Genomic DNA, 10485 nt, shown 5'->3' with positions numbered 1-10485 from the left:
CAGGACGGTTTGGACGCCGAGTGGGCGGCACAGGAAACGGGGGAGGGACCTGACACCCGGGAGCAGGAGCGCTCAGGTCGTTGCTGGGCCGGAACCATGAGGGGTCAACCGGGCTGGGACACGGAGACCGAGCAGCCTGCAGCACAGATTACTTCCAGCTTCATGGCCCCGCTCCGAACCTGCTTGTAGTAACATCACGGTTTTGCTTATATCTTCTGACCACGGTGCTCAGTCTTCGGCATCGCGAGACACGGCCCCGGGAGGAAAACCTCGGCTCACCGTTCAGGTTTCCACTGTTCTCGGGGCGAAGCCTTTCCAACCAATCCCCACCCTCCCCCCACCTCAGCCCGGGCTGGAGTCTAAAAACTGTCACTTCCATACAAAAATTAAAAAAATAAAAAATAAATAAAAATAATAAAAACTGTCACTTCCCCCTCGCACCCCCTCCCCCGTCCCCGCACTCCCCTTAAACACACCCAAACCAGGGAAATCCGACCAAAAGGGTGTCCTGCCCGAAGGTGGGGCCGCGGAAGCCCGGGTGCCTTCGCGGCGAGGTTATTTTTGTTTCCCTGTGTATAAAACCTGTAATTCTCATTTCACTATCTAGCCACCCTCACCTCTGCGCCCGGTCACTCGTGTGTGTTAATGTTTACTTCTCTGTTCCCAGTTTTGTCTTCTCTTTGATTCTGGTAGCGACATTATTCCAAACAGAATTGGCAACTTGTGGAAGTGAAAGTATTGGAAGAAATAGGTGCTTTCCCACAAGCTATCTTTAGAAATGAACGTCACTCGCTCTGGAACAGAGTTAAGTATGTGGTTAGGGAGGCTGCGGAGCAGGGAGCAGAGTGGCGCAGCGGAAGCGTGCTGGGCCCATAACCCAGAGGTCGATGGATCGAAACCATCCTCTGCTAAGTACCTTTTTACTTTATTATTATTTTTTTCCCCTTTTAAAGTTCTGCAGTTTTTGTTCACAATAAGGAAAGAAAACAAGAAAAGCCAAAACAAAGGAGCCAATAGGACCAATACTCCCAGGGTGTGCGATTTAAGAAAAGTAAGGAAATGCCTTCTGCGTGCAGTGCTGACTTTACCTTCGAACGAGGTGCCTGAGGTCACCGACTCGCGCTAGCAAGCTCGAAAGGAGCCCTTCTAAACACAATCTTTCATCAATATCGCATTATTGGGCCAAACACCCCACGGAACATTATAAAGTCTGTAAATACCTTGTCTATCGAATGAGGTATTGAAACACGTCATTGTGTAGATGTGTGTATTAAGTGTAAATGTTAACAAAATTTTTGTACTCCTGCCATAGTGGGTTACTTTAATTTATTAATATACGGACGCCTCAAAAAAAAAAAAAATAGTAACGGCCCGGACCTCTTTAAACCCCTGAGAAACGCTGAGAAAAACATTCTTTTCTTCAAATGGATAGAGACATCGTGTGAAAGTGCTCTAATCTCACATTATAACAATCACGGGCAATAGGGTAGTGAAGACCGGGGGCGGGGGGGCTGGAGGAGGGGGAGAAAGCGGGGGGGGGGGGCCGGACAATCGGAGATATCTCTAATACTAACAATTTTTAAAAAATGTTTTTAATGAAAAAAAATCAGAGAAAGGACCAGAAGAGCCTGGGAAGGGGGAAGGGCAGGTGCCCACGCGGGATGGCTAGAGGGACACTCGTGCAGATGCTTCCTGAGAGTAAGTCCCCCTTACGGGTGCGGTTACCATGACAATTCTCCAGACAGCTGACCCCAGTCTCTAGAGACAACATAGTGAATGTGGGTGAGTTGATAAGGAAGAAATAATAAGTTCGCTTATTAGAAAATATCCCTTGATGCAGACAATATGCAATACTTTGGCATCGCTTAGGTGCCCAAAACTCCAGTTTTCTGCTCAGCAGGGGTAGACTAAATGACTTTTCTTTCCCGAGAGTCCCCATAGGCCACAAGACTTAAACGACTGTCAGTTTCAACCTTTCCCCAATCCCGACTCCGTGGCCCCAAATGACCCCACAGAGTCTAGAATTTCTCATGTTTTTAAAGGCGAGAAAGCCCAGGCGACAAAGAAAGCCCAAGAGCCTTTGCATCATGACGTGACTTGGACTGGAAGAAAGCTTATTCTGCTTTTAAATATTCCAACAACCCTGTACTGTCAGCGACCACGTGGCCTAACGGATAAGGCGTCTGACTTCGGATCAGAAGATTGAGGGTTCGAATCCCTTCGTGGTTAACTTTAGCTTCTGCCTATTACTTGGCCAACAGACTGCCCTAGGCCAGGAGTGAGCAATCTCAGCATATTTTTTTCACATTCTTTTCTTTTCTTTTTTCTTTTTTTTTTTTTTAAGTCCTGGCTGCTGTGGAGTCTATGTTACTGTTTTTCACTCTTCACCTCCTGTTCCACCTTCCTTTCTTCCTTCCGTTGTATCCTCATCAAACGGATGAGAACAGCCTGCATTCCAACCTAAATTACAGAGCAGAGATATTAAGGTCATTAAAAGAGCCCAGGTGTTTACAGAAGTGTGCATGCAACAGAAAGACAGAGAAGGTAGCTGTGCAAAATATACAAGCAGACATTTTTGTGCCTACATAACTGATGTTAATAATAATGTATAGGATGAAGAGGAGGTAATTTCCTGGTGAAACATGGTCTTTGGTTTTGGATCTAAATGCCGGAAACTAAATATTGGTTCAAACGTGAGGGCCATGAGTGCTCTTGCCAGGTCAAAGCAATGAATAATTAAAACAAGGTAGAAAACAACAACAACAACAAGGTAGCTATGGGCCCTTTCTTTCCCAGCCTGTTTCTTAGAGCTCCTGCCTGACTGGTTTCCACTAGTCCTCTGTGAAGTCCAGATTGTACAGAGAACAAAGAGGCTTCCCCCTTTTGAGCTTAATGTATTCATTCCTCTTTCCTTCCCTCTTTAGTACTTAGGGAGAAAAACAAAGCCTTTGGGTTTGAGAAAGGTGATGGGCAGAGGCAAAATTGCCCCCGATCTACCTCCTTACTTTGGGACAATACAAGAGATGGCCACGTTTAAAACCGTCCTTTAATGTGAATTAAAAGGAGTGACACTTACCCCAGGTCTAACTTCTGCTTGGATGAAGTTTCAATCCCTCCCCCTGCCACCACACACACACAACATGCCTTTAAGTGTCTTTTACAACTATCTGTTGAATGTTTACGAACTTGAAGAAACAGGATTTAAAAGGCTGGGGCACACCCTGAAAACCTTATTCTCACAGAAGGTAAAGTGGGGAGGTTGTGGCACCAGGGGTAAGACTGGTCAGGCATCCCTCGCGTCAATAATTACCTCTGGTTCTTTGTTGGAGAAAAAGCAACATATACGGAAAGCATATCATGTATGACCCAATTCCTGAAGACTCCACTTTGGCCTGCAATCAGGCTCATCACCTCCTGAGCTTTTATTTCCAAGATTAACTCGGTCATAGTGTGTAAGCCATCTTTAAACCATTGTCTCTCTAAGCCATCTATTGTTAGGTGAAATTCAAACACAGGTATTGCTTTAAAACTCCACGCTTCTTAGGTCTCAATCTTCCTTTATTTATTTATTTATTTATTTATTTATTTATTTATTTATTTATTTATGTTAGATCAAGTGGTTGAGGTGATGAGGTCTTTCCAACATGTTCAAGTTCCGGGACTGGGATTACAACTTTTGAGACCTGGCCTGGAAACACTTGGTTTCCATGAACCTGAAAAGGAAAGACTGGGTTTGTCTGCTCTCTACCTCAGTTTCCTCATCTGTAAAATAGAGACAGGGGATAGAGGGGGGAGTTTCAGAGACATTAATCTCTACCGTCCCCTCCAACTGTGTTCCTCTACGCTGTGTGCCTGCCCACTTGCTATAGTTTAGTCTAAGGTGAAAACAGGCGACAGGTGAGATTTTTATGGGAGAACGTGCTAAAATTAAGATGTCCATGGCAGAATAGAATCAAAGAAGGGAGGAATAATTAGAAGCTGGAAGGCTGGAGAAAGATCTTCGATTTTAAATTAATTCAACTAAAATACAAAGAGGAGAAGCATGCTTTCCTTTGCAGATCCACGGGAAAGGGACACTTGATCTGGGTCTTGACAATGGATTTTACCGGAAGGGAGCAGAGACTCTCCGGGCGGAAGGAACCACAAGAGCAAAGGCACAGCCTGTGGGCAGTTTCTACCCCTAGGGGGCAAAGGTGGAGTTTGACGGGGAGGTTGGGAGGGCAGGTACTGATAAGGTGTCCAGACAGAGAACCTTGGACTTGGAAACGTGCCTGAGATTTAAAAGGCAAAGAATATGAGACAAACACTGCCGACACGGGGAACTGAGGGAAGATAGGGACCAACGGCCTCCCTAGAATCACGGGCAGCACCGGACCCTGCCACGGAGATTCTGACTCAGCGCGCAGTTTCCGTTCTTTGCTGACAGACCTTAGTAACCGGCTCAGGAAGCACCAAAACAGCCCCTGGTCATTAACACGCGCCAAAACCTGGCGCCCACCACAGCGTGGGACCCTGAGCGACGAGGATGGGATTCGAACCCACGCGTGCAGAGCACAATGGATTAGCAGTCCATCGCCTTAACCACTCGGCCACCTCGTCAGCTACGTAAAGCCCTTTGGTAAATACCGTATTTCTTCATTCAACTGAATTGCTTGGTACTTTCTCTTACGTTATCGCAAGTCTTCATTCATGAACATGATGTATTTGTTCGTCTGGAAGTCCCTCTTGCTTTGACAAAGGAAGAAAAACAAAGAAGAGCCTACAGTCCCGAAATGGAGGGGTAGGGTGAGGATGTGAACTTGAATGAAAATGACAACATACACTTCCAAAGAGAAATGTGGAGTCTAAAAAGCAGAACTCACAGGAACAGAGAGTGGTTATAAGGGATTTGCTTGTGGGTGGGAAACTGGGGAGACGTGGGTCAAAGAATGAAAAACTTACTGTTAGAAGGAGAGTCCGTTCTGGAGATGCACAGCACACCGAGCATAAGCAGCAGTGCTGTGTTACAGACTTCAAAGTTGCTAGGAGACTGTGTCTTAAATGTTCTCACCACAAAAGAGAAATAATTATGGGATGGGATGGAATGCTACTGTGGTGATCACACTGCAATATACAAACGTATCCAATCAAGACGTTGCACACGTTAAACTCACACAATGTTGTATATCAGTTATATCTCTTCGTTTTAAAGTCCTTTTTGTAGCATCTGTCTGATGTTGGGTGATTGAGGGGGGCGCAAGGAAACGCGGCTTTGTTCTGGGTTGGATGCTGTAAGGAATTCTGTGGTTGGGACGAAGGTAAGAACATAATGAAACCAAAGCTGTAAAACTCGTGGTCCCTCCCTCGTATTAGATGAAAGGAGATGTTTGGTATTTCATTTGAGATCAGAGAATGAATGCCCTTGTCTGATGCCCTGTTCTGTGAGCCTGTTTTTTGTTCAACAGAAGAATCCCCTGGCCGAGCAATATCTAGCAGCCAGAGGGAACAGCGAGGCACTGAATGTTGACGGGGGTGGGGGGCGCGAAGTTCAAGTGTGAGGGAGTGTTTTACAGGCCAGAGTGCACTCTTGGTTTGGGACCAGGATGCACCAGTGATTGGGGAAAAAGATAACAGGATCGCAGAAGGCCCCACCGAGATTTGAACTCGGATCACTGGATTCAAAGTCCAGAGTGCTAACCATTACACCATGGGGCCTCGCAAGACAAGTCTGAAATACCTATAAATATTTCTTACAGAGTTTGTCATTCTTACTATTTTGTGAATTATTGTTTTAGCTTAAAACATATTTATTAAATTAAAAATCAGCGATATATATATATCAGAGACTACAAAATGCACAGGAAGACCTAGGCTCACAAGCACCAGGAACTTCTCAAGATGGAGTGCGTGTTAGAAATGGATAGAACCCGAACCCAGAACTGAGGTCCCAGATGTGAAACGCGAATACTTCGACATCTTGAAGAAAATGTAATTTCCCAAGATCTAAAGGGGACTCTGGCCCAATGAAGGCGGAGGGACAGGAAAAGGCAGGTGTGGAACCAAGAAGAAGTGTGAGAATGCTGGTCAAAACAGTGAGATGGGAGGGGTGTCCCTCCAGGTGCAAAGGTAATCTGAAGGTAAAGGAAGGCACTAAAAATACAGCAGGTCCCACCGAGATTTGAACTCGGATCGCTGGATTCAAAGTCCAGAGTGCTAACCATTACACCATGGGGCCAACAGCCACAAGCTCTCTGGCAAGCTTTTCCAAAGGTGTTGGCAATGCGTCCTGTACCTTTCAGTGGGGTGACTCCTTTCCTGAACGTTCCATGGGTCCTGGGAGCAAAGGCGAAGCTAAGCAGAGCTCACTTTTGCTTGGAATTTTCCTCCCCCAACAGCGCTCTTTGCAAAATCAAAACTGAATTTCTGGGCAATTTCAGAGATTATGAAAAAACTTTTCCCTCTTTAAGTCTTTTTACTTCCTTTCTGCCTTTCCTAATAGAGTGCAAGGATCATAAAAGATAATTTTTGTTATGTTTACTCTTTTCTATGTTACATATACAATTAAGTGTATGCATTAGAAAGAGCTAGCGAGCAAAACGATTTTTTCATAAAAAATAATAAGATTTAGCTGAAAGCAGCTTTGAGAATTACCTTTGTGGTACTTCCTCTCTAATTCTCGTCTCCGAGGTGGACCGATAAGAGAGCTCCAGAAGGAGGAACGGTTGGAAAATTCTTTTTGAAATGTTTCCTAATCATCAAACATGTTCACAGGAGAATACTGAGGCACTGACGTGCCCACATTTTGGGGGAGAAAATCAAGTGGAAGAAGCTTTAGGCAGGCGAGGTTTCAGAACTCAGACCTGAGATGGAGTGCCGATAGGGAGATAGTAATTCATAGAGAATTGGAGCCTTGAGCATCTTTAGGGTGTAGGCTGAGAAATCCCTATGTAATCCCACAATCATTTTCAAAGATTTTTCTCTGGCGACTGTTACACTAAGAGATTCGTACTAGCTGCTTCCAGTGTTACGGGGAAATAAAACGGTGTCTCGTGTTTTTTTAGTGTGTGTTTGCATTTCCACAGTTGGTCCAGCAGATGAAGGGAGTACTGGGGAAGAAAAAGCGTAACTGCGTAGTCGGCAGGATTCGAACCTGCGCGGGGAGACCCCAATGGATTTCAAGTCCATCGCCTTAACCACTCGGCCACGACTACAAGACTCCAACCGCTGCCTAGATAAATTCCCATGAGGAATATTACCTTTCCTGTCCTGCCTTGGTGTTTCTGTTCGGCACCTGTTTTCAAATGTCTGTCATCATGGTAAGCACAAGACTGGGAAGATCGAGATGTCGATCATAAATTATTACAAATTGTAACAGTTTGACTATGAGATACACATTCCGATCTGTACCAGGTGTACATACCCCCAAACCTGAGATACTGAATCACCAGAATTGCCAGACTAATGACTAGCTTTTACCGAAGTTGGAGACGGAACACAGTACACCTGCAGTACTGGTACCCAGGCCCTACCTGATAGTCCGTGATAAACTGAATTCAATCCCCTTTCCTAAAATTTAAATTTGTATCAAAAACGCAAGCGCAGATAGCAGAGGATGGTTTCGATCCATCGACCTCTGGGTTATGGGCCCAGCACGCTTCCGCTGCGCCACTCTGCTAGGGCACATGTGACACCCTTTCAATTACTGTTAAAAAAATAAGATCTGGCATTTTCCTGACTTCTAAGTAATAGGTGAATATTTTGGTTGCCAATAAGAATAGAAAGAGTACATACATCGATATCCATACGTGGCTACACTCCAACTCCAAATACTAGCGGCTTAGAGTAACCCCTAAAGACGCCAATCCTCAGATCCGCCTTTACTCGGGCTCTGACAGAATGACGTTTCAGGTTATTGGAAAACCAAGCACATGCTACTTGGCATAATTTAAGATGAAATTACAAAAGGAAGGCTAACTGGTCTTTCTCAGCTCAGCCATCGCTACTTTAGGGTTTCGTTTTTCAATTTTTAAAAATCATTTTTGTTTTTTAATTACAGTTAACATATATTATAATTATTAGTCCCGATAAATCTCGCACCCATCATATTTTTTGACTGTTCAGTGATATGTTGCCCTGCAGCAGTGGGAAGGGAAAAAAAGGCAAGTTGCATTGGCCGGGAATCGAACCCGGGCCTCCCGCGTGGCAGGCGAGAATTCTACCACTGAACCACCAATGCCGCACAGGAAAACGGGCCTTTTTTTATCCTTATGTAAACATAGTTACATTGTCACGTTAAAACAACAAGATTGCGTGGTTTTTTCGCCCCTTAGGACTTTCTTAAATCCCATCCACTTTCATCAGTACATTTCTCATACTGAAGGGATCCAGAATAAGCCACCACTGTGGCAAAAAAAAAAAAAAAAAAAAATATATATATATATATATATATATATATATATTATTTTGAGCTAAAGACATTTGAGTTTCTAAAATCCCTTCTCTAAGAGCAGAGGTCCTTCCAAAAGAATTCACTTGTCATAAATCCTGTCCCCTGAAGCAACTCTCATCTTCCCTTCTGAGAGGGAAGTTGGTGTAGAAAAATAAAAAATAATTTTCCCACCCTAAATTCTTGGTTGGAATCCCTGCAACTAAAGCAGAAGTTTGTTAACATGTATATGTCATGTACACAAGGGAGAGGCCCAGGGAGACAGGTAACTCTGGAAGAGTAACAGATGAAGGGGAGCAGAACTTACCACCCCGAAATATGCCTCTTTGACATAATTATTTTAGGCTGATTATTTTTTAGAAACAGCAGACACAGAAGAAGATCCAAAAACCAAGTAGAAGTTACCTTTTTGTAAGAGACATTTACATTTGTAAGGATGATGATGATGATGATGATGATGATGATGATGATATACATGTAGGCATTTTAAAATGGAACTGGAGCTGCCTTCACAGAGGAACTGCCTTGCCCGTTTTATGTCTCACACCTTTGGGTGTAACAGACCGTCCAACCTCAGAGGGAAGGCCCCGGGAAGCTGTGGGGGGTAAGAGATCAACCAAAGGCCTTGTATGCATGCATATCAGCATAACCAATGGACACGGACTGTAGCGGGGGGTGAGGGCATGTGCTGGGGGGTGGGAGCGGCGGGGAGAGGTCAATGAGGGAAAAGGAAGACATATCTAATACTTTAAACAATAAAGAATTTAAAGTTTAAAAAAAATCTTAGGACTTTCAATAAAAAAAAAAAAAAACCTTTGGGAGTTAAAACTAGGTAAAATAAACTTTGGATTTGGCCTAAAGTAACCTTGTACCCCAAAAAACTGTTTGCAAGGCTAACAAGAAAGCAGATATTATGACTACTGGACTGATGACTACTGGATTGAAAATTAAAAGCAGTGTCTTTGTTATACTAGTATGTTATGTTATGTTATGTTATGTTATGTTATGTTATGTTACGTTATGTTATGCCCTCTGCACCAATAGCAATGCCTTCCTTCTGTTGATGTAATTGTTCACCTTCCCTTGCTCATCAATGCCCCTAGCTCTTGTCTCCTAATCAGAGCACTAGTTGGGCCTTTCTGCCTGGGTCGGTGCTTTCAGCGTTCTTCTCCCGCAGGGCAGGCTGGGTGAGCTCGCTGCGCTGAGCGGGAAGATGCCCGTTGGTGCCAGTTTCCCTTCACAGCTGGGCAGCCCCACGCACAGCAGAGCCAAACGCTGCACAGGCAGAACTGGGGGACTGAGAGCCCCTTTATTGCAGGGCTCCATGAAAGGAGAACGGGAAGCTACCACCCCAAAACCGGGGCTCCCTGATAACGACAATGGGGGAAGGGGTTAAAGGCAAAACATCACGGCTAATCCTGAGTCAGAGGTCCGGGTCCTGAACGGCGGGTTGGTCAGGTCTGGGGCAGGCTCCAGTCATTGCTTCCACTGGACTTACTCAGCTCTTGGCCGCATCCCGAGGGGCCTCCCCGGCTGTGGCCAGGTGGCCTTCCCTGCCAGGCATGTTAGGATTGTGAGTCAGGGATGTTGCCTTAAGAACAGAAAAACAAGCAGAGCTCTGCACCCTGTGCCTAACAGTCTACCCTCTTCTGGGTCTTCAGCAAAGTCCACCTTTACATTCTTCCCTCAACCTTGCTTTCCAGGCGGCCTCCAGGCTGCTGACCATCCTTCCTACCTAATAAAGAGGGATGTGCTAATTGACCATCACTCCCACCCCAGCACCAGGCCAAGGGACCTCAGGCTGCGCCCCCACCAGGTGGGATTTAACAGGGGACCTCAGTCCTCCCCCCCATCCAGCGGGGCTTGACAGGGATCTCAGGCTGTGTCCCCCACCTGGCAGGGCTTGACAGAGGACCTCAAAGGCACGCCCCTGTCTGGGCTGGGGGACCTCAGGCCCTGCCCCCTGCCCACCAGGGCTTGACTAGGGTGGGACTGGCCGGGTCTGGATCTAGCCCAATGCGGGGAGCCAGCAGGGTCTGGGTCTCACGCGATTTTGAGGT

The 10485-nt window shown here is 45.5% G+C and overlaps 9 non-coding genes across 9 annotated transcripts; 2 read left to right on the top strand and 7 right to left on the bottom strand.

Moving 5' to 3' along the window:
* The first annotated feature begins 839 nt into the window (after positions 1–839).
* Positions 840–911, top strand: TRNAM-CAU (transfer RNA methionine (anticodon CAU)). The gene has a single exon. It is a non-coding gene; the product is annotated as a tRNA-Met (tRNA).
* Positions 912–2156: 1245 nt separating this feature from the next.
* On the top strand, positions 2157–2229 carry TRNAR-UCG (transfer RNA arginine (anticodon UCG)). The gene has a single exon. It is a non-coding gene; the product is annotated as a tRNA-Arg (tRNA).
* Positions 2230–4517: 2288 nt separating this feature from the next.
* Positions 4518–4599, bottom strand: TRNAS-GCU (transfer RNA serine (anticodon GCU)). Its single transcript has one exon. It is a non-coding gene; the product is annotated as a tRNA-Ser (tRNA).
* A 1023-nt stretch (positions 4600–5622) lies between these two features.
* On the bottom strand, positions 5623–5694 carry TRNAQ-UUG (transfer RNA glutamine (anticodon UUG)). Its single transcript has one exon. It is a non-coding gene; the product is annotated as a tRNA-Gln (tRNA).
* A 448-nt stretch (positions 5695–6142) lies between these two features.
* Positions 6143–6214, bottom strand: TRNAQ-UUG (transfer RNA glutamine (anticodon UUG)). The gene has a single exon. It is a non-coding gene; the product is annotated as a tRNA-Gln (tRNA).
* An 883-nt stretch (positions 6215–7097) lies between these two features.
* On the bottom strand, positions 7098–7186 carry MIR9277 (microRNA mir-9277). The gene has a single exon (NR_128988.2). It is a non-coding gene; the product is annotated as a microRNA mir-9277 (primary transcript).
* On the bottom strand, positions 7109–7190 carry TRNAS-UGA (transfer RNA serine (anticodon UGA)). Its single transcript has one exon. It is a non-coding gene; the product is annotated as a tRNA-Ser (tRNA).
* Positions 7191–7582: 392 nt separating this feature from the next.
* TRNAM-CAU (transfer RNA methionine (anticodon CAU)) lies at positions 7583–7654 on the bottom strand. The gene has a single exon. It is a non-coding gene; the product is annotated as a tRNA-Met (tRNA).
* Positions 7655–8144: 490 nt separating this feature from the next.
* On the bottom strand, positions 8145–8215 carry TRNAG-GCC (transfer RNA glycine (anticodon GCC)). The gene has a single exon. It is a non-coding gene; the product is annotated as a tRNA-Gly (tRNA).
* Positions 8216–10485: the final 2270 nt, after the last annotated feature.

The sequence above is a fragment of the Eptesicus fuscus genome, chromosome 22, assembly GCF_027574615.1.
Source record: "Eptesicus fuscus isolate TK198812 chromosome 22, DD_ASM_mEF_20220401, whole genome shotgun sequence".
In the NCBI taxonomy this organism is placed as follows: Eukaryota; Metazoa; Chordata; class Mammalia; order Chiroptera; family Vespertilionidae; genus Eptesicus; species Eptesicus fuscus.
The sequence above is the reverse complement of the archived record's forward strand: the minus strand, read 5'-3'. Positions and strand labels throughout refer to the sequence as shown.